Source organism: Ailuropoda melanoleuca, chromosome 19 (genome assembly GCF_002007445.2).
Source record: "Ailuropoda melanoleuca isolate Jingjing chromosome 19, ASM200744v2, whole genome shotgun sequence".
Lineage (NCBI taxonomy): Eukaryota > Metazoa > Chordata > Mammalia > Carnivora > Ursidae > Ailuropoda > Ailuropoda melanoleuca.
Window position 1 is genome coordinate 33,664,915 of NC_048236.1, and position 23,769 is coordinate 33,688,683.

At 37.2% G+C, this 23,769-nt stretch overlaps 1 protein-coding gene across 1 annotated transcript in view; it reads right to left on the bottom strand.

The window, feature by feature from the left end:
- ME1 (malic enzyme 1) overlaps nucleotides 1-23,769 on the bottom strand; it is a 320,859-nt gene that overhangs the window by 213,219 nt on the left and 83,871 nt on the right. The window lies entirely within an intron of this gene.

Here is a 23,769-nt window from a genome sequence, read left to right on the forward strand (position 1 = left end):
AAAAGAAAAGGTCAGAATTGTATACAGGAAACCCCAAAATTCTAGCCTAGGATTCTGGTTTTTATTCTACAGCAATGGCCAAACACTGTAGGGCTTTGAGCTTTGAAGTACACTAGACAGATTTTTGCTTCTGATATGAACAGCTTACTTGTCTGACCCTTTATATGTACAATCATCCACCTACCGAACGTATCCAGGGCAAAAGAAATCAACATTACTGATAACCCAAGATTCTAAGCATTGCCAGAGAAAGCCATATAGCCATGAGCATCCTTGCCACTACAGATTTACGGTCTGCAACCTGGGCTAGACTCCCACTGTTGCTCTATATGTGATTTCTCTTATTTGTTCTGGGTCAGCTTCCGCTCCATTACACCCAATGGTTATCCCTAATGTTTCCCAAACCTTTTAAATCTTACCCTCTTCACTTGTCTCCTACAAGTGTATACAGTTTCCCTACTCTAGTACACTGTGCCATGAATCATGTACAGTGTTTGTTTGTTTTTACAAAAGGAATTTTAAATTTTATGTAGTCAGACCTTACTATCTTTTCATTTATAGTTGCTGCCCTTGATGATATGCTTATTACAGTCTTCTCCACATTTATTTAAATATTAATAAAAAATTTCTTCTAGTGATATCAACAATTTAGGAAATAATATCTACATCTGGTATTATTTTTTTACTGTTTTGATGTAGTTTTTTTAAAAAAGATAATCAAAATTTCTGTTTTATATATTTACGAGTCAGTATGTATGGTTGGTAATTAAAACCGTGAGCATGACTGAGATTCTATTAGGATGCACACACACCCACATACAGTAGCCAAGGACAGAGTAGTAGGAAATACCAAAGTTTAAGTGCTGAGGATGCTACCAAGGAGAAAGAAGAAATGATCACAAGTGTAGGAGAAGGCACGGAAAAGTATGACCTCCCAGAAGTCTAGGGAATAAAATTTCAAGAAAAAGACAATTTACCCAACTATGCCAGCACTAGTCCATCATTTCTTCTCATCACCTGTAACCAGATACTATATTCTGTTATACAGCACGGTTAGTTTCTGTGCTTTTCCTCTTTTATTCTACTATTGCTAGTGGCAACAAATATTTTTTCACTTTTAAGTAATATGCATGTGTCTGTATACACTTGCTTATCCTTCACAACTACTCTACGGCGCAGATAGTACTATGATTATCTTACATATGAGAAAACAGGCACAGTAGGCTGACACTGCCTCATTAATAACAGCTCAGTGGTAATGATTAGTGTACTGATCTCTTTATCCAGAAAAAAGAAGTCTCTGTTTTAATTACTACAGTTTTTAAATATCTTTAATATTTAGTAATATTTATCGCTCGTCTTTCTCTTTATGGATGAGCTTGGCTGTGGCAATGGTTTCAAACACAGGCTTTAGAGTCGGAGCTCCTGGGATGTCATCCTGTCCTTCTCACTTATTCTGTATTCTTGACTGTCCTGTGCTTCTATATTTCCACTAGAATAAATGAGAATAATAATGGCATATTATTATAAGTTTGTTATCAGAATTAAGTGATAAATGTAAGCTCTCAGTGTGCGAAGACTGACACATAAGTGCCCTATAATCATGAAATATTTTTCACTTAATAGCAACAATAGAAGCCATAGACAGTGGGCTTCAATGGCCTAACAGAAAATAATTGTCATCCTAGAATAGTATGTCTACCAAAGCTATTCTTTCAAGAGTAAGGTTGTGACTCAACTATACTTCAATAAAAAAAAAGAAATGAAAATAAAGAATGCTTTTTTAAAAGCAGGGTTGAAACAAAGCCATCTTCAGATAAATAAAAACCAAAACACTTCAACTAAAGGAACTTCTGAAGGGTGTACTTCCGGAGGAAAGAAAATAATCCCGCAAAAAGTCTGTGATAAAATAAAACAGTAAAATATACTAACAAGGAATTTTTATCCATATAAAATAGTAAAGAGGAACATGCCTGACACTGAGGACGCTGGGAAAATTTTTCCCCAAACAACAACAGTAAAGCAGAACAAATCTTTCAAAACAACTATTTCACAGCTCTGGAAATCAACTCAAGGCAAAAGGAGCAAAAATTTAAAAGTAAAATGTGGGAGTGGGGTCAAATCTTGAAAGGAACATAAAATTTTTAGGCTCCTTATATATATATATATGCTGCCATTCTAGCAAACTCTTTAGCTAGCTGTATTCAAAATCACTAAAATGTTTTTAAGAACGGGTAAAAGCATTTCCCTGGTTAGAAATTACTACTTTTCTTTTACAACCTTAGCAAAGAAGCAAACTTTGTGGTAGCAACTGATTACCCCAAACACGAACATCAGTCGATAATCATCTGGTGCTCGTAATGGCTCCTTCCCTCCTTCTCTGGTTTCCACACGGGCCTTTAGAAAGTAAAGGCTGCACGCTTTTAGACGGTGTCTTCATACAGTTTGCTCCTGACGGGTCATGTACTGATGGTCTAGCCCCACTAGACAATCTGTCCTTATGTTCAGAGGCAGCAGAGCCTTGTGGTCTCAGTGTGTGAAGACAAATCAGAGCCTTCTCAGTTCCTGCGGTTCTGGACTTGGTACAATTTCTCTGTGGTTAAAATGAAATCCCCACAATATGGTTTGCCTTCAGTGTTTAGGACACAATGTGGTCAGGCTACAAGTTTATAATATTTTTTTTTAAAGATTTTATTTTATTTATTTATTCGACAGAGATAGAGACAGCCAGCGAGAGAGGGAACACAAGCAGGGGGAGTGGGAGAGGAAGAAGCAGGCTCATAGCAGAGGAGCCTGATGTGGGGCTCGATCCCACAACGCCGGGATCACGCCCTGAGCCGAAGGCAGGCGCTTAACCGCTGTGCCACCCAGGCGCCCCATATTTTCTAAGTAAAATCTAGGAACAGCCAGGCAGAGGTAGTAAACTGCTGCACAAGATACTTTCTCATTTACAAAAGTTCATCTTAGAATTATCCCCTGGAGGATACTGTGTTTTAATTTCAGGACCTTTCTCGACCTGGTAGTTAACTCTGATTTGATTCTTAAAGATTTAGAGAGAGGCATCCTGGATTCATTTTTTGATACAGCTTCCTGCATCATATAATAAAAGAAAACCACGTAGGAGATATGTTCCATGTTGAACCAACCTTGTCACTATGAAATTATAAGTAGTGGGACACAAGGAAGTTAGCCAATTCAATTCTACAGAACTATGAAAAGAACCTACTGTTTTATGATCAAAATATCACATAAAATAGTGGGTGTAAATGGTTTTAAAAGTTAACAGAAATACCACCCATAAAATTAACCTGTGAAAACTACAAATTTTCTCCTGTGGCATTGTTAAATCACAGAAAACCTCATTACAGTGACTAATCACCACATCTAGCACTTAGTGAGTGCCAGGCACTGTGCTCCACTCTTCATATGGATTAGGTCATTTAAATTCTCTCATCAACCCAAAGAGGAAGGTAGTTATCACCCATTTTACAGATGAAGAAACTGAAGCTCAGGGACATTAAGGGCCACAGCTCAATGCATTATTGCTAATAAGTGGTAGGGTCTGGACTGAACCGCATGGCCCATGGTTTTAACTACTCTGTATACCAGCTCCCACAGAGCACCAATGTCAGGAACAAGCCAATGATGTGAACAGTATATTTACAAATAAAGGACTGCATTGATAAAATAAAGGAGTTATAATTTTATAAAACTAGCAAGACAGCATTTGTATGTATTCAATATACTAGCTATTGTCATTATAGAAAGTATATAAACAGATATTGGTGAAAACAATTAGTCTTGCTTCGATTATAAACTGCTAAGAATTCACTGTAACCAGGTAAACCAAGCACATTTTGATTTTCCCCAAGAGATACAGGAAAATGTCGTTCTTTTAGGGTTTATTGCATACGTGGCACTACGCAGTATTTAAGATTCAGAGCACTTTAGTTCTGATGGGTACCTCAAAGATAATTTATTACAAATTAGTCATTTTTAATAATGTAACTGAAGTCTGAGGGTGCTCAAAGAATTAAGCAGGAATAGGACAGATGAATCTGGTGCTTAAAATGCTCACAGTCTCACTGAGAAGACAAAGGATACAAGAAAAAATTTAAAGGTTCAGGTTAAAAGGAAAATCAGGAGTACATAAGAGACCACTAGAGGATTTAGGGAAGACAACATGAATTAGAGGCAGCTTCAGCTGGGCCCTTGGCTAGGATTCAAATGAGGAAAAGAGTGCAGTGGGGAATAAAATCACAGAGACCTCAAAGTTTGTGCTGGAGGACGCAGCGGATGCTAGTTTGAGGAACTTGAGAAGATCAGTCATCGAGTTTCAGATTATGAATATTCTAGAATTTAGGATAAGTAATTTGAAGTTCACTGAGGTTCCCTCTGGCCAGAACTATCCAAGTGTAATTCTTCCTTGTAGGTAAGAACTAAGAACAGAAAATTGTTCACTCCCTTGTTAGTTCACTGTAATACGGCTTCGCTTCCTACCTCACTTCCTTATCGTCGTGTAACATTTAGATATTCCTCTCATTTCTCTTAGCACCCCTTCTATTATATGTTGCTGACACTTCTTAATTATTCTCCGTGAGAGTGGAGATTATAAAGATCCAGCAGTCATCATCTATTCTTTCATTCTTTTCCCTCTATGATCTTCCCCTTATCAAATTCACTGATTCTTAGGGAATCATCAATCATCTTTAGACAAATGACTTCTAAATCTCTACCTATGTTGCTGATCTTTCAACGAAGCTCCAATTCTCTATTGTCAAAATGACAGTAAAAAAGACTTGGAGAAATGTTATATTATGGATCTTTTTTCTTTAAATGAGAAATAAATGTTTAAGATCATGTTTTTATATATTGTCAGCCATTCTTACTCTGTAATGGATTTCCATAAAATTTTCTATAGTATTAAAAAAATTACAACTCTTTTATATCAAGGACAACCATCAGAATGACAACCAAAACGGAGTCATTTTGTTTAGGCGTCAACTGCTTCTCAAAAAAAAAAAAAAGAAAAGAAAAGAAAAAAAAGCAGTTTGTGAGATTGTGAGTTCCTTAAAATTCAACAAATTCCAAAGCTGCATTTATAACTAAAATTTCCACCTCATATATTTTACTGAAAAGCATTTTAAAAGTTACTCTTTTTTTTGCCTTCAAAAGCAGTGCATTCTTTTCCTTTATGATTTTAATTTAATATGTAAATATAAAGCTCCTAAAAATTCTAAACTTTTTCCACACAAAACTTACTATCCAAACTTTCCCTATTGCTATCATTGGCACCGCCAATGTCAAAGCACTACAAGCATTTTCTATTTTGTCTTTCACCTCACATCCCCGTGGTCCAGTTCTATTATGCCTTCTTTCTTTCATATTAATTGTTATGCTTTCTGTTCCAAGTGCCTCAATTCAAGTTCAGGCTCTTTGAACTACATGACTGCAACAATACCACAGTCTCTTGATTAGTCTCCTTGCTTTTATTTTCTTTCCCACTGCAAACAAGCTAAAAAAAAAAAATTCTGTCATGGTATTTTAAATAGGTACTATGTGATGAGGTCTTGTGTACCCTTATCTCTGCTATTCTCAAAAAGAAACCTTATCCTTCCTTCCTTCCCTTATTTATTCATTTATCAAATAACATACCGAGTGCCAACTAGGGGTCAGGAATTACTCTAAGTGCTGTTGACACATTCTTGCCCTCACAGAGTTTATAATCTTGTGGAGGATACGGTAAATAGGAGATTACAATGCAGTGTAATAAGAGCTGTAATAGAGGAAATTTGCGGCACCAAAATGCAGAGCAGGGACATCTATCTAGAATTAAGGGGGTTAGGAGAGGCTTTCTAGAGGAAGCTAGAGCCTGAAGGATTAGTAGGAACTTGCCAAATTAAGAGGAAGGGGAAGAATTTGCGAGGCAGAGAGAACATATTCAAAGGCCCAGAGTTAAATAAATCAATGTCATATTCCAGGAACTGAAGTAAACTAAGTCTGATTGAATCACAGTGTTTATAGGGAAAGAGACAAGAATCAAGGCTAGAGAGGTAAACAGGGCCAGATTATGCAGGGCCTCTAACCAGTATTAGGGGTTTATACTTGACCCTAAGAGTGGGACATTTAACTGGAGCGTGACACCGTAATTTCCACTCTAGACTCACAGTGTGGGATCAGGGTGAAGAATGGCTATCAGAGCGGCAGGACTAGAGAGGAAGCTGACTTAGGAGGCTGCTGCAAAAACCCAGCCCTGCACTTGGAAATGGGGGCAGGGACAAGCAGACAGATTTGAGAAATACTTATGACACAGAATTAACAACATCAAGTGAAGAGAAGCAGATGATGAGAAAAAAGAAATCAAGAATGAATTCCAAGTTCATAGCTTGGGCAACTTGGTAAAGGATGGATTACATTTAAAAAAAAAAAAAAAAGGAAACCTCAGGAGAAGAAGCAGGTTTGATAAGGAAGATTGTGAGTTCAGCTTTGGAAAAGCCGTGTTTGAGCAATCACAGAGGTATGTAAGCAAAGGCAGCTGTCAGGAGATATGAAGATGCATGACTTCAGTATTTTAGAGTTTGAACAGCTGCAGCAGAAGATAAGGCCCAGGATAACAGCCATGAGTGTGCATCTCAAGTGATGTGGCACTAAAGGCCATTAGAAACGAAGAGCTTAAGAACAAGAAAGGCCAAGATACAAGGAAGGTCACTGACATGAAAGTTAAAGGAGGCTGAGAACCAGACTTTGAAAATGGGCAAGAACTGGGGGAGAGGAGTTAGGAAACTGGGAGAAGATAAAGAGATGATAACCTACTTGACATAAACCTGGAAGAAACATGTGGGGGAGGGAGATTACGTAAGGATGGAGGGCTGATAGTCTGAAAGGGACAGAGGAGAGAGGACACTGATCTCATCTCCCAACCCTTAAAATGTGGTGTGGACCAATAAGCATTACCGTTTGAAAGCACTATGTGAAAAGTGGAAGTCTTAAATGGGAGCCATGTTGCCATGAAGCAAGAAGGGGAGAAGGAACAACCAGTGAGGAAGTGAGGATACAAGGGAGCCTTTTATTAGCAAGACAGTGGAAAGGTTAGAGGGAGGGGAGTGTTGGGAGTTTGGTTTAATGGACATGAAACGCAAAGCTTGAAGTATGGAAAAGCATGAAGGAGTATATGGAACTAGACAAATGACATATTTTTACATTGTAACAATTTATATTTTAACAGGAAACCAATTATAACAATGACATGAAGCAAGATTTTCTAAGAATTATGTCTAGAGGCCGCTTGATGCACTGCAAAGGTGGAGTGTGGAGAGCTGGGGCTATGGGAAGGGGCAGGTTGCATCCCAGTCTCTCCAGTTTGAGGGCAGCACCCATATAGGCTGAAATCCTCAGTGCAGTTTCGGCTCTAAAGGACCCAACTGTGCTTCTGCATACCACTGTATTGTGACCTTCCACTTCTGGCCTGCATCATTTCCCTTGGCCAGAATGCCTTCACAGAATCTTAGAAAATGTTTTTATAAACTCCATGTGCAGATTTACCATAGAGAATTAAAGGTCTCCTCAAATGCAGGTTTCAGTAAATACTATCCCCAACCTCAATTATGTCATTTACTTCTGTAGTTTGGAATCACGAAATCTGTCTATGTCTCCTTCTCAATTTAGTCTATATCAAACTGTTTATTTCTAAAAGCCAACAACTTCCACAAAACACTAGGGATCAGGTTTTGAACAGCAAGAGAATTGTATGTTTTTTGCTGCAGGTGATTAGAGTGATAAGATTTTCAAACTAGAAAGATACTTAGACAACATTTAGCAACAAGTAATGTCCAGGAATGTTGAGTAACACCCAAGATCACAGGAACACACATACCAGTGAGTATTGCCCTGAAGAGAAAGACAGAAAAGTCAAGTACTTGGGACCTAGGGTGCTAGTAGACAGTAAAATCCACTAAAAATATAGTAAATCTACTATAGCCAGTTCCACTGTTTTAAAGTTCTATCTTGTTAGGTAATGGATTTGAACAAATATTTTGCGAAATAAGAACTAGATCCAAATACTGACTTGGATCAATATTCTCATTCCTACTATTCCCAAGAATCAATATCAGGCTCAAAAGGTTTTTCCTAAAATGTCATCACTGTGATATTTAAAAGAATTACTATAGGTTCTAAAGATAATATTCAAAGAGGCATTCCAAAAGTACTGTGAATATTAACAGTATTTATTTACAGAGTTCCAGAGTATTACTTTGCAAATGGTTAATACTCATTCAGATCTAGCTTTGTTTAAAAAAAAAATCACGTTACTCTATAATAAAACCTCAAAATCAAAGTAAAAATTAAAGAAAGACTGCATGTGTAACTACTTAAAAGACTGCAAGTAAAAGATGATATACATTCTTGTGCCACTGAATAACAGAAATCTATGCATATTATTCAAGACAAATCTGAGAACTGTACATTTAGAAATAGCTGAAGGCACAAATCCAATGTAAATTACAAATCTGGCCTCTTTGGCACAATCATCTGGCCCAATGTCAAAGTTTGAACGCTAACCATCTTCCGTAACTGGAGCTGACCTACCAATAACGTTTCCTGAAGTTATGTCTATTTAATATGATTCCATATTAGTGGTTTTTCTTATGGGAGTATTACTGCCTGATACCAATAAAAATACCAAAATATCATGTTCCCTGCTTTATTAATAAGCTCCTTTCTTCCCTAGGGGCCTTAAGAACTAAACCATCATATGGTCCAGTGGTACTGAAGGTCTTTTAAACCCAAACTGGTTTAAAACTACCTCTACTGGCACCTGTATGGGTGCCTTTTTCTCCTTTAAAATACCTTAATAACTGGCTGAATTGATTTAGTCCAACATACTAAAATTAGAATTCTGTTGTAGAATCCCTACTTAATTTTGAACAATTCTTAGGAACAAAATATAATCTAGTGCTAAGAATTGTTTTAACTTCCTTTTGCGTTAAACCGTTTTTAAATGACCATGATATATTTCTGAATTAACAAGTACACTTATACTTCAGCCTAAACTTTCAAGAATGCAACTCTGTCTCTGGCGAACGATGTATTTCCAAAATCTCATTAACAAAGCTTTCTTTGTGTTAGAAGGTAATTTTAGGTAGCTTACTGAGTTTACTACCACCAGGTGTGTGTGGAAGTATAATTTAAGATTTGTAAACTACTAATTTTATTCTGGTATCACTGGGAAATATAAGCCAAGAGTAGTAATTTCTGTGCCTAAAATAATGCTTACTGAAAGGAACACTTAAAATGAAGTTAATGATCCAATGGGCTTAGAACCTAACTACCTGGATGTAAGTTCTGCCTTCTCACTTATGGACTGAATTTTTTAAGTCAAATTCTCAGTCTTTCCACTACTCTTCTGAGAACTTCTTTGGCAATTCCAAATCTATAAAAAGAATTGGAAAAATATACTCAACAGAGGTAAAATTAACAACCCAGGCCACCTACTAGTATGTAAAAATTCAGTTTTTGTAAATAATCTGACTCTGTTACCAATCTGATTCGTGAAAGTGAGAAAATAAAAATCTGATATTTTTGCTCTCACTTCTTATTTCTCATCTTTTTGATATGAGCCATCCTGACAGGTGTGAGGTGATATCTCATTGCGGTTTTGATTTGCATTTCCCTGATGATGAGTGATACTGAGCTTCTTTCTATCTGTTGGCCATCTGTATGACTTCTTTGAAAAAATGCCTGTTCAGGTCTCTGCCCATTTTTTAATAGAATTGTTTGCTTTTTTGGAATTGAGTTGTATACGTTCTTCATATATTTTGGATATTAATCCCTTCTCATGTATATCATTTGCAAATATTTCCTCCCATTCAGTAGGTTGCCATTTTGTTTAGTTGGTTTCCTTTGTCATACAAAAGTTTTTTGTTTTTTTTTGTTTGTTTGTTTTTTTGGTGTAGTCCAATAGTTTATTTTTCTTTTGTTTCTTTTACCTCAGGAGACATATCCATAGATAAGTTGCTAAGGCCAACGTCCAAGAGTTAAAGCCTATGTTTTCTTTTAGGAGTTTTATGGCATCAAGTCTCACATTTAGGTCTTTAATCCATTTTTTAAATATTTTATTTATTTATTAGAGAGAAGGAGACGGAGAGCACGTGCGCATGAGCTGGGAGAGGGAGAGAGAAAAGCAGACTCCTTGCTGAGCACAGAGCCCAGAGTTCAACATGAGGCTCTATCCCAGGACACCGAGATCATAGCCTGAGCCGAAGCCAGATGCTTAACCAATTGAGCCACCCAGGTGCCAGGTATTTAATTCATTTGGAGTTAATTTTTTGATATGGTGTAAGAAAGTGATCCAGTTTTCCCAACACCACTGAGTGAAAAGACTCTTCCTCCACTGCATATTCTTGCCTCTTTTGTCATAGATTAATTGACCATATGTGTGTGGGTTCACTTCTGGGCTCCCTATTCTGTTCCACTGATTTATGTGTCTATACTGGTGCCGGTACCATACTGTTTTGATTACTATAGTATTGTAGTATATCCTGAAATCTGGGATTGTGATACCTCTGGCTTGTTTCTTCTTTCTGAAGTCTGCTTTGTCTCATAAAACTTTTTAACAAAGGATTTCAGTGAAATGGTATAGAGCTTCCCAGAATGTATTCTTTTATCTGGATCTATAAATAGGATGCCTGAATGTGAATAACTTTTAGAAATGCACATATTGTTTCACTACTAAATACCTATTTATATTTTGAAAGAATATTTTAATCATAGAGAAAAGCATTAGAGAATTATATTGGCTAACATCCATGTGCTCGCTACACAATTTTGTGAAATGTTGACATTAAGCCATATTTCTTTCAGATCAAAAACAGGGCCACGCACCACTTGAAACCCCTTCTGCCCCTCCTTGATCCCACTTCTCTCAGGTAACCACCCTCCTAAATTTGATGCTTATCAGTCCCACACATGCTATACTTTCACTATAAATGTATGCTACCCAAAAGCAAAACTGACATTGTTCTTAAGTTTTATATACATGAATAATTGTATATGAATCTTATGGGTGTTGAATGGTATCTGATTCTTATGAAATGACATCTTAGGGCCATTATTAACAGCTCAAGGTGAGTGGACTGAACTGTCTCCTTCTGCAATTTCCCCAATCCTGTAAATCTGAGATATATTCATGTGGACACATGAAGCACTAGTTCATTCCATTTTTATGTGCTGTACACTACTGTCTGCTATATATACAGCACAATTTATCAATTCTCCTGTTGATGGACATTTAAAATACTTTCCATTTCTCACTACTAGAAACAATGCTGCTCTGAAAATTTCTGAGCATGGCTCCTTACAAACGAGTTTCTCAGGGGTGCAAATGCCATAGAGCAGGTTGTGATAACCCTAACTACACTGCCCAAGTGTTTTAGGAGTTTGCACTCCTGAAAGTAGTGTAAGTATTCATCCACAGTCTCACACGCATCTGGCACTGCAGATTTAAACACTTCTGCCAATGTGATGGAGGTGAGATGGTACCTGATAGCTGTGCAATGGCAGTGTGGCACTGGGCAGCCAAGGAAAGGAGCTGCTTGGATTGCCCTTCAAGAAAGAACGTGCCTAAGGGTGCAGCTAGACAGCTGCCTCTACCACAGTGATTTATGATTCAAGATGCAGCATTCCATCCACAACCACACTCTTCCCAGGGGGTCCCCAGTCAATTACTGAGCACAGCAGTAATGCTAGGGCCAGGTCCTTTATACTCAAGGTGAACTCATCTAACAAGCAATTTTGGCTCTGGGGCTCCCTATTAGGTTGGCTGGGACTTTGTCAGATATATATATATTACAGTCCGAGGTGCTCTCTGCCCAATTCTGCTTCCCAGACGTGCATTATGGTCTGAAGGCTTTCTTCCTGCCTAATCCTCCTTCCTCGTTAATGTGCCATAGGCATTACCCCTAATACACTTCTCACATTTCAACGCCACCTCAGCAACTGCTTCACGGAAAATACAAACTGACACACGTGTAGTAGATTAGAACTCAAGCCTTTACTGAATCAACCTGCTTCTTATTACCTCTAGAAGTTGGGCAGGTTATTTAATTACTCTGTACCTCAGTCTCCTCATCTCTGAAATGGGAATAATAACAGTACCTGCCGTACAGGTTTGAGGGAATTAAATTAATATAAGCCCTTGGAAGAACCTCAGGCACGTAATAAGCACTCAGTAAGTATCGGTTTTTATTTGTCCGATGTGATTTCCTTATTCATCACAAGAGTTGTGATTAAGCTTGAGGATATTTGAAACCATAATTGAGTAAACAGTGACCTGGCAATATTTATGGGTCCATTCTATTTAGGTAAGTGTTATAGCATGTGGGTAAAGATAGGGCAATCTCAAATAAAATACTCAGTGATAAATAGTTCTAGTCTGATTATCATCATCAATGATAAATCTATATTCTAAAACTTGTTCCTCTACCATTTGTATTTTGATTTTTTTGCTCATAATAAATTATAGACACAGGTAACTGTAAGGAATGCTAACTATTAACACTGAAGAAATATTCTTGGGAGGCTTTGATTAAATGGCTTTTTTTTTAAACATTTTATTTATTTATTCGACAGAGATAGAGACAGCCAGAGAGAGAGGGAACACAAGCAGGGGGAGTGGGAGAGGAAGAAGCAGGCTCATAGTGGAGGAGCCTGATGTGGGGCTCGATCCCATAACGCCGGGATCACGCCCTGAGCCGAAGGCAGATGCTTAACCGCTGTGCCACCCAGGCGCCCCTAAAAATTAATTTTTTAAAAAGATTTTATTTATTTATTTATTTGACAGAGATAGAGACAGCCAGCGAGAGAGGGAACACAAGCAGGGCGAGTGGGAGAGGAAGAAGCAGGCTCATAGTGGAGGAGCCTGATGTGGGGCTCGATCCCATAACGCTGGGATCACGCCCTGAGCCAAAGGCAGACGCTTTAACCGCTGTGCCACCCAGGCGCCCCTAAATGGCTTTTTATCATAAATTACAGTATACATTTGGATTTTATAGTCTACAAATATTGAGACTGCTCTATTAGTTTCCTTTAGGGGTGATAATAAGAATCAGTCAAATAATATCACAAAAATTTCCTAAGATAATGCAGAAGTCAGAGCTAGTATTCTTTTTTAAATTGATTTTTTCCATGAATTTATTTTCTCAGAAATGTCCACTGTTCCCCCCCTTATTTAATCAATAACTTTTCTAAAATCTAGAGTAATTATAGCCCCAAATTAATCTATCTATGCAGAAAGATCAAGAAAGCTCAGCAACTAATGCATTCTTCCTATACTCTGGTCCTCAGAGACCAGGTTAATAAGAATTTGGAAGAGAATTAAGTCTTTAAGAATGACCCAGTCAAACATTTATTGTAATCAGATTCTATTCCCTATTTTCAGTTTTAAAACTAGGGAATTTGGCCAAATATAAACTTCTAGAATAAGTAGATCTTATAAAAATAAAAGTCTTCATTAGCTTTGTGAAATGTACTTTCTGTCTCATTCCAAAATTCTGTATTTCTCCATAGCAAGAAAAATAACCTCTGTATTATTCCAAAACCCCATTATGAAATATATATCCAGAGGTCTGGGCCTAGACCTCTGTAATGCATTTGTGAAAACAGATCATATATCCCATTCTTCAATCCACCCATGGAAAAAAACACCAAGATAGTATATCAGAAAATAGTGCTGAAGCAAGAGGTGTAACGAGAAAAAGATTTGTACTATCTTGGCAGTGAAATGAGTGATATTATCATCCTTCAACTGATTTGCATAATAAATTTCTATCAGGTTTTCTAAGACATATATGTTATTAAAATATATTCTCTGTCAGACTGTATCTGCTTTTACATACTATAATTTAGCTCATCTTCCTCATTACCACTTTCTTTTTTAATCATTAGCTAAACTTCAGAACAGATCAGATTCCAGGTTTCTGGGTAAATGAGCTATGATCGAAATCTCTCTTCTAAAACCCCCCAAAATTAAAAAAAAAAAAGCTTAATCTTTATGCAGGACAAATCCTATTTAATCATCAGGATTACCACTTTGTTTAGTGACTAGAAACACCTAAGAAACTGGATTTTTCAGAACCATGTACTACAGTATATTAACTGGGATTTTGCGAAAACAGCAATCCTTGAGCAAGTGATTTTGAGAAACACTAGACTAGACAAAACAAAACAAAACAGGCCTCTCTGTCCAGCATTTGAGTTCTCAGAACTCTAAAACACTATTGTGAAACTGGTAATCTCTGAGAAGAGGCTTTATAATATGTGAATTTATCATTCTTGTTTAACTAGAAAATACCTTTTCAGCCCAAAAAGAGTTGAAAAGAATACTGAAAGACCAAGCATGTGCAACTATTCGGACAGGGTTAAGAAAGCCTTTAAGTTGTTCAACAGTTTATAATAAAGATCAAAATCCATAAGCGGTAATTATTATTCTATACTGGTAAACAGAAGGATGTCATTTTTTGAAGGAGAAAATTTTTAGTCAAAAGGAGGTATATGTATCATTAAAGACAAAAACTGACTTAATTTCAAATGAAGAGAAATTTGTGGCTGAGCTAAGAAGTAAAATGTAAGTCTAACAGGGGACCCCTACACAAAATTTCAGGAAAGGGCTTTCCACTTTCTGGTAACACAAAATAAAAACGTCTCAAGGAGAAATGGGCTTGTGAGCTGAGGATATTCCTATCTTGGGATTATTTACTGGTATAGCTCTCTTTTCAAAGTTAGATTTATTAAACAGTAAAAAACTTCACAAAGTTTCACAAAACTGAAGAGGAATCAAAATTTTCAAAGTAAGTCAGATACAGCTTATAGACATGGTTTCATGAATTCACCCAGGTTTTCTGTTCTGAGGGCTGGTCCTAGCAGTTCACAAGAGAAGTGCCCAGCAGCCAAGCAGAAAGAAGGGGAATGTGGCTACAACTGAGTCATGTGGAGGCTGCAACTGGTTTAGTAAAAGCTGGCAGAGCTTAAATCACAAGCATGTGTGGAGGAAAGAAATCCCTGCTCTTCTTTCTCATATGAGCTGTATTAGTCACTTTGTTTTCCCATAAGCTGATAACAATAACATTTTGAGGATTCTGTGGTATCTGGAAAAAAGGGGAAGGTTTATATTTTCAAATCCCCAGTTAAGAAGGAATTTTTCAATAGAGGAGGTTACAGATTTGGAGTGATGCTGGTTGTAAGCAAAATATCAACTATGGGACATTCCAAATTCTTCACATACCAAGCAATGTAAAAGACAATATGAAGATTATGACTTCAAGGAAAAGTTTTCAACTTCATAATCTGAATGTAAGATAGTAGGAACGACATTTAAAAATGGGCACATCATTAAACCAATTCATCAGGAGAGGCTAAAGGACTTTAAAGATATGAATATGAAGTATCCCTGAAACTCCACCACCAAATAAACAAATCCACAAAATCTCCTTTGAAACCATGGCATAGGAAAGTCTTACCACTGTCATGAAGCCTAACAAAGAGAAGGATTTTTCCTGAAACATAATATGCAACCTTACAATTCACATTGCTGTGTGTTAAATTTTAAAAGGCACCAATTTCAAGTGTTATAGAAGATGATCTATGTTTAACACCTTTTAATTGTATCCAAGCATAATATTTTAGGCCTTAACTCAGAAGTATGTGACAGATTTTTAAAAACCACCTGAAACAGGAGAAAGTGAAACAAAGGATATCAGGATTAAAGTTGGGGAGATTTCCATATCATGCTTTCAAATAATCCTATGATTCTATGTATCAGGGAAGCTGTGCTTTGTTCCTTCTAGGGGTAATTGGAAATGCAGTCAACCACTCACTCTGAACTGGCTCCCTAAGTCTGAGGATTAGATTCACACAACTAAAGCCAAGGTGAAACTTTCTTTAAAACTAAGGACATACCTATCATGTATTTATAAAATTAGTCTCTACTGATTAAGCACGCATATACTTAGCGTATCTATATAGCTATATGCAAATAAGTTTTATATATCTATATATGTTTTATATAACTCCAGTTCTATATATCTAGAATTTATATTCGTATTTATTTATAATCTTTACATGTAGATTAATTCTATAAAAGTAACTAATAGCTCCTTGGAATAAAGGCAAAACTGCAATATTAGTTTCTAAAATGAGAATTTCAAGTGACCTCTTTTAAGAAGACACACAAAAAAAGTTTTTAATATTCCCAAGAGCAAATCTTCTGCAAAACTCCAGTTAAATATAAACAGTGACTAAACATATTATAGAGAAATGCTATTTTCTCCAGCTTGGATTCACAAGAGCCTTGGTTTAAAAACGGTTTTCCACTGTTATTAATTTTTAACAAAATATTTAAAAAGTTATAAAACAATCAACTGTCTCAACTCAAAAAATATTTTCAACAAAAAAAACCCTAAAAGTTAGTCTTTTCTGTGACCAAAAACAACATTCCATGACTGCAAACAAGTTTTTCTTCTATGGTGAAGTATTTTTTATCTAAAAAAAGACAGAGGTTGGTTTTCCCTTAAGCTCCTTAAATATAATTACACTATTAGATGCAAATGATTGATTTTAAGGTGCTGAATCAGGCAAAATCACTACCATTTTTGAAAGGAGATTCTGTTTGCCAACAGCAAGAATGCATTCCACGTTATGTTTTAAGAAACGAAAGTTACATGACACCATCTCTGCTGCTTCAGTTAAGCCTTATTCTGTTGAGGCTCCACCCCTCCTTTTTTCAAGTTTTTATTTAAATTCCAGCTAGTTAATGCATAGTGTAATATTAGTTTCAGGTGTACGATATAGTGATTCTGCCAAGCCTTTTAACTGTACCCACAAGTGCGCCTTTGTGACCTTATTTAGTTAAGTGCCTGTTAACCCCTTAGGTCAAGTACCCTATTTTTATAACAAAAAAAGTTTGAGTTTTCAATTGCAATTTTTAAATCCCTACCTTGCTTGAGTCACTGCTGTGTTAAACCCTGTTAGTCCCTCTTTCCTGAAACTCTTATCATTTAGCCTCACCGCTACCTTTCTAGCAACTGGCTCCTTCCTTCTACTGGGCTAATACCCAATAATCTGCTAACTCCAAAATATGGAAAGGAAGACTATAAAATTATTTTATGCTTACTACCTGATTTTTGAATTTCTATTCTCCTACGGTATTGATAGGTGTACATGTCCATCGTTACATTAAAAAGAATGGATGGAAAGTACATTTTTATTAATTTCTTGATTACAAAAAGTTCTATCTCTAATAACAAACTGGAATAGGAAAAGAGACTAATAACTTACATGCTGTACTACTCTAGTTCTATGACAGAATGTTAAAGATTTTTAGACTGAATTCCAGCACCTTAAGTTTAAGACAGCCATCTGCTTTGAAATAAACTTAATCCCGCCTCAAAGAAATACTTGAGAGGAATGATAGCATTTCTTTAAAAGAAAATACAGCAATAAACACTCTCTCAAATGTAACTTTAAATATAGTTTGTGAACTCCATAATTAAAATAAGCAAGACACTCAGAAATCCATTATACTGTCTTTTGTAAACAGAGTATTTATATTCTCATATTTACTCTAAGAAACAAGATGTGTAATGCCAACCACTTACTACTACACTTTTTTTACATGTGAAATTCAATGGCTTTTCAATCTGAGCTCTCAGCCCCTAATTTACTCAGAATCAGCCAACAATTCCACATTTGCAGGAAATACACCTGAAAACCAATGCTCACATTACCTACCACAAGTACGTTGGCTCTGGGTCATAGATAATCATGGGTCATGGAAGATCAGAGGCTTAGTGGGCTTGTGGCAGAACAGTTAGAACACTAAGGAGTTCAAGGTAACACAACATGGGGAAAGGATTCATGCAGGATGTGCTAAGGTAAGGTCATAGTTTGTGCTGTCAAACTAAAACTGAAAACAAAAATAAAATTTGTAATTCAACTCAGTGTGCTGCAAAGGGTCCTTATCTTCTTGGAGCTCCTGCCATCTGCATCCCAGACTTCTGAATCTAGGGTCAAGGTTTCTGGTCTAACATGGAAACAGCTTGGAAGTTGACAATACCATCATCTCAACAAAAAAAAAGCTGAACAAACTCAAAATTAACAACTCTTTGTAGACCAATCATGCTGCCCGTAAAACTGAAGAGACAAACAGGCAAATAGAGATACCCAGTTTCCTGGGATCAAAAAGGCCAGGAGCAACCCTGCCACGGGAGCCAGTATCTGGGCCATGATTTCAACTGTAATTGATGAATTGCCGGCCGCTCAGTGAAGACTAACTTGAAGAGTTAAAAACTCCCCGCTCGGAAGGGGGACCCCTCACAGTTTTATCCTCCAGGAACCTTAGCAGGTTCTCAAGGTGAAGATCAGAGAAAAATTTCCTTATGCATACAGCAGAAGGAAAGCAAAAGTAATCATTTTGAAATACTTCCAAAATTTCTATTCTCCTTAAAAAGGGCCCTGCCAGGCTTCAAAATGGGGGAAGGGGAATACCCATCTCAGGCTCACTAAAGACTGAAACCTAAACATAGGACTGCAGCATGCCTATCCTCTCCCCACATCTTATTAAAACGTCAACAGGGTTCCAGTGTAACAGATTACAGGTAAAAGAACTGCAAGCCTCAGACTCTATAAAGTATGTAGGAAAATCCAGAGACAACAAGGGGGACATAAACAAGGACACAGAGAATTTTGCCTCTAACACCACAGCTACAACAGACTGTAAACAACCTAACTCCTAGCCAGAGAACAGAACCCTTAGCACCAAAGACCTGTCTACTTACTTAGTTCCTTTTACACCATACGTCATATTCAGCTTTCAACGAAAAATTACAAGGCATGCTAAAAAGGCAAAAAACACAGTCTGAAAAAACAAAGCACGCATCAGCACTAGATTCAGATATGATAGAGATTTTGGAATAATCAGAACAGGAACTTAAAATAACTAGGTTGAACATGCTAAAAGGTCCAACGGGAGAAGTGGACAACACGCAAGAACATACAGGTTAATACAGGAGAGAAATGGAAACTCAAAGAGAATTTAAAAGAAATCCTAAAAATCAAAATCATAGTAACAGAAATAAATATTGCATTTGATGGGCTCATTAGTAAACTAGATACAGGAGAAAAAAATTACTGAACTCGGGGCATCTGGGTGGCTCAGTCGTTAAGCATCTGCCTTCGGCTCAGGGCGTGATCCCAGGGTCCTGGGATCAAGCCCAGCGTAGGGCTCCCTGCTCAGTGGGAAGCCTGCTTCTTCCTCTCCCACTCCCCCTGCTTGTGTTCCCTCTCTCGCTGGCTGTCTCTCTGTCAAATGAATAAAATCTTAAAAAAAAAAAAAAATTAGTGAACTCAAAAGATATGTCAATACAAACTTCTAAAACTAAAATGCAAAGAGAGAAAAAGAATAGGATAGTCAAGAACTGTGGGACAAAAGGCATAATGTAGGCCTAATGTGTGTACCAAAAGAAGAAGAAAGAAAGGAACAGAAGAAATATTTGAAGCAATGCTGCTAAGAATTTTATAAGATTAATGACACACGCCAAATCACGATCTAGGAGACTCAGAGAATACTAAGCAGGATAAATACCCTGCCCCCCCCCAAAAATCTACAGGTACACCTTAGGTATAACATATTCAAACTGCAGAAAATAAAAGATGAAGAGAAAACTATGAAATAAACCTGAGGGGGAAAAAACACCTTACCTACAGAAGAAAGTTAACGACACATCAGACTTCTCCTCCGAAGCCATGTAAGCAAGAAGAAAGTAGAGTGAAATATTTAAAATGTTGAAAGAAGGGGCGCCTGGGTGTCTCAGTCGTTAAGCGTCTGCCTTCGGCTCAGGGCGTGATCCCGGCGTTACGGGATCGAGCCCCACATCAGGCTCCTCCACTGGGAGCCTGCTTCTTCCTCTCCCACTCCCCGTGCCTGTGTTTCCTATCTCACTCTCTCTCTCAAATAAATAAAATCTTTTTTAAAAAATGTTGAAAGAAAAAAACCCCCACCATTTAAAATTCTGTATCCAGCAAAATGATGCTTCAAAAGTAAGAGAGAAATAAAGACTTTCTCAGGCAAATTAAAATTGAAGAAATTTGGGCCAGCAAACCTGCCTTGTAATCAAAAGAAGTTCCTCAGAGAGAAGGAAAATGACGTAGATGAGAAACTCCGATCTACATAAAGAAAGGAAGAACATTATCCTATCTTAATTGATCTAATAGATAACAGTTTGTTCAAAATCATTACGGTAATAATGTATTTGGTGATTATGATTTATGGACAAGTGAGATGAGTAACAGCAATGTTATAAGGGATAGCAGGAAGGAATTGGGAATATTGTAACATATCTAGAGTGTCCATGAAGTGATACAGTGTTATTGAAAGTGGACTTGTAGTAGTTGTAAATGTATAGCACAAACTCTGGGGCAACCACTCAAAGTTTTTTAAAAAGAAGTACACGTGCTGTGATGAGCACTGGATGTTATACGTAAGTAACGAATCATTGAACATTACATCAAACACTAATTACGTACTGTGCAGTGGCCAACTGAACACAGTGAAAAAGTAAGTACAAGTGATACACTAATGCGGAAGAGAAAATGAATCTAGGGTCAGAACTGTGTCTTCTTCGACGAATTAACTCCTTGACCTTCCTTTACTTACAGTATCTGTTACATGGGTTTTTTGGAGCTCTGTGTCTTTCAAGTTTTGGATCCTCCAATTGCTCTTTTTCCTGTTCATGTTTCATCAAGATGGTGAAACAAACAAAGCTGCACACAATAATGAAAGATCCAACAACCACACTGACTAAACACATGGAAGTTTGGCAGAATTCTATAGCCCTTGTCTCCGCATCAACGTATTTGCTGATTATAACAGAACTCTGTACAGATGAGTCTAATAATATTGGTAGCAAAAATATATCTATATCTCCAGTGCCTAGAACACCATTTTTAAATGTTATTTGTCAACTTGCTTAGACATCCATCCATCTTACAAATAACATGAAGTCTCCCGTATTGGTTTGTATTTCTGAAGTCTAACTTTGCACAAGTATTTAAGAGTACGCCTGGGAAAGATCTTACATCTGGCACATTAAAAGGTGGTGAGACCAGGTGTCTAAGTCTTTAAACATAAAAACACTCACTTGTGAAAAAATACTCCGAAAGTTTTCCAGATATGTTTGCACATTTAGGCAGCCTTACCCCATGATGAAAGCCAATTTCATGGAAATTGAATATAACTTCTCAAAATATCTAGGGATGATGGTGAATCAAAATGTACAAAGTGAGCAAAATCTGCCCCTAATTTTAATTTCACATGGTTTGGCACTTAAGAAAAAGAATAGTTAATACTACACTATTCTTTCTGTAAAAGCCAGAAGAGACAAGTGAAATAGGTCCTCTCTGACGACTCGTCTCCCCCACATTCTTTATTAGGTACACTATATTCTCTTACTGCACCCTACACTCATTTCCACCACAGGCTTATTAAAAATGTCTATTTATTTACCTCTCTCCCCAATTACACTGAGTTCCTTAAGAGCATTTAGTAAAATGAATGCTTGGCACATAAACATGTTCAATGTGTTTGTTCACTGAATATACAATTCAAAGTACCCTAAAAATTTTCTTCAGCGAAGTTTATAGGACTCATTGGCACGACCAGGGCACAGCTCTAGAAGATTAGGCTAATTTCGCGGTTTACTAGTCAATAATGTGTTTGTTTTTGTTTTTCCCCTTACCCCATCATTTATTTGTTCCCCTTAGATCAATACCGCATACCCAAAGGGAAAGTGTAACTTAGACAGCTGTAAAAATTGGTGGTGTGACCGTGCACCCACACCAAAGTGCATATTCACATGACGTCCTGTTCGCCTACGACACGCTCTTCTCCTACATACAGCATTATATTGCTAAACATCGGCAAAACTATCAAATTAAAATAGCTATCTTTCTATTCAAAAAGATGTCTGGGAGATTTTTTTTTTTTAATCTCTGCAGGCCAGCATTTAAAACTTCAGAAAAACTGGGGCGCCTGGGTGGCACAGCGGTTAAGCGTCTGCCTTTGGCTCAGGGAGTGATCCCGCCGTTATGGGATCGAGCCCCACATCAGGCTCCTCCGCTATGAGCCTGCTTCTTCCTCTCCCACTCCCCCCTGCTTGTGTTCCCTCTCTCTCTGGCTGTCTCTGTCTCTGTCGAATAAATAAATAAAATCTTTAAAAAAAAAAAAAAACTTCAGAAAATAAATTCCTTTCTCACTGAAAAATAACACATAGCTGTCAACCAACATCTAATGGCAACCAGTGCACATCAGAGGTGGAAGGTGATTCCAAAGAAAAACACGACTTCCATTCTTTTTCAGTTTTTACAAAAATAACATGAATTCTCATCAAAGTGATATATAATAAACATCAACCTAAATTGAGATAAAATTTAGAAACAAAGGCCAAAACAATGTGATGACTTCCAGGGCTTTAGCTGGATGAAATCTGCTTGTAAGGCAGAATATAATATCAGGAGAAATCTATTTACTCTGTGTTTACAACTTAATATGCATAATTACAGGACATATTTGCTTGTTTTGTCTTTTCTTGACATTAGAATGAAAGACAGGAATGGGAGTAGATTATACAATTAACACCACAATGTTAACCACTGTAGTATACCATATTTAAGTTATTGAAAAACTACTATGTGATAGGGACTATTCAAAACCAAGTGGATTGGTTTTCTCAGTTTTGTTCTTTTACTTGCAACAAAAAGCATGAATGCTTCAATTCTAGTTAACTACCAGATAAAGCTTTTTTCCTTTTTTTAAAAATTTAGATTCAATTAGCCAACATATAGTACATCATTGATTTCAGATGTAGTGTTCAATAATTCATCAATTGTGTAGAACACCCAGTGCTCATCACATCACATGCCCTCCTTAATGCCCATCACCCAATTACCCCATCCTCCCACCCACCTCCCCTCCAGCAACCCTGAGTTTGTTTCCTATAGATAAGAGTCTCTCATAGATTTCCCCCTCTCTGATGACTTCCCATTCAGTCTTCCTACCCTTCCCCATGATCCTCTGTGCTGTTTCTTATATTCCACATAAGAGCGAAACCATATGATAATTGTCTTTCTCTGACTGGCGTATTTCACTCAGCATAATACCCTCCAGTTCCATCCACGTCAATGTAAATGGTAAGTATTCATCCTCTCTGATGACTGAGTAATATTCATATATCACATCTTTTTTTATCCATTCAGACCAGATAAACTCAATATGAAATATTTTGACATCAGAGATAAATTGAATGCACCCAACAAATATTTCCTGAGCACTTCCTAGCAGTCAGGCTCTGGGGATATAGCAGTGAACAACACAGACAGAAATCCTTGCCCTCATAGAGTTTATGTTGCATTTGTGGGAGATAGGCAACAAATAATAAGTAAATTACATAACATGTTATGAGGTGATAATTAGCACAGAGAAAAACAAAACAGAGAAGGGAGACAGAGAAAGCTAGCCAGCATGAGAGGTGCAATTTAAGACAGAATGAAGCAGGGAAGGCTTTACTGAGGCGATAAATGAGGAAAAACTTGAAGGAGGGGAGGGAAAGAAAGAGAGAAAGGCACGCAGGTTCAAGAGAACAGCCAGGGCGAAGACCCCGAGACGGGACCGCACCTGAAGTGTACAAGAAACAGCAAGATTTGGAATGCCCACTGAATGAAACT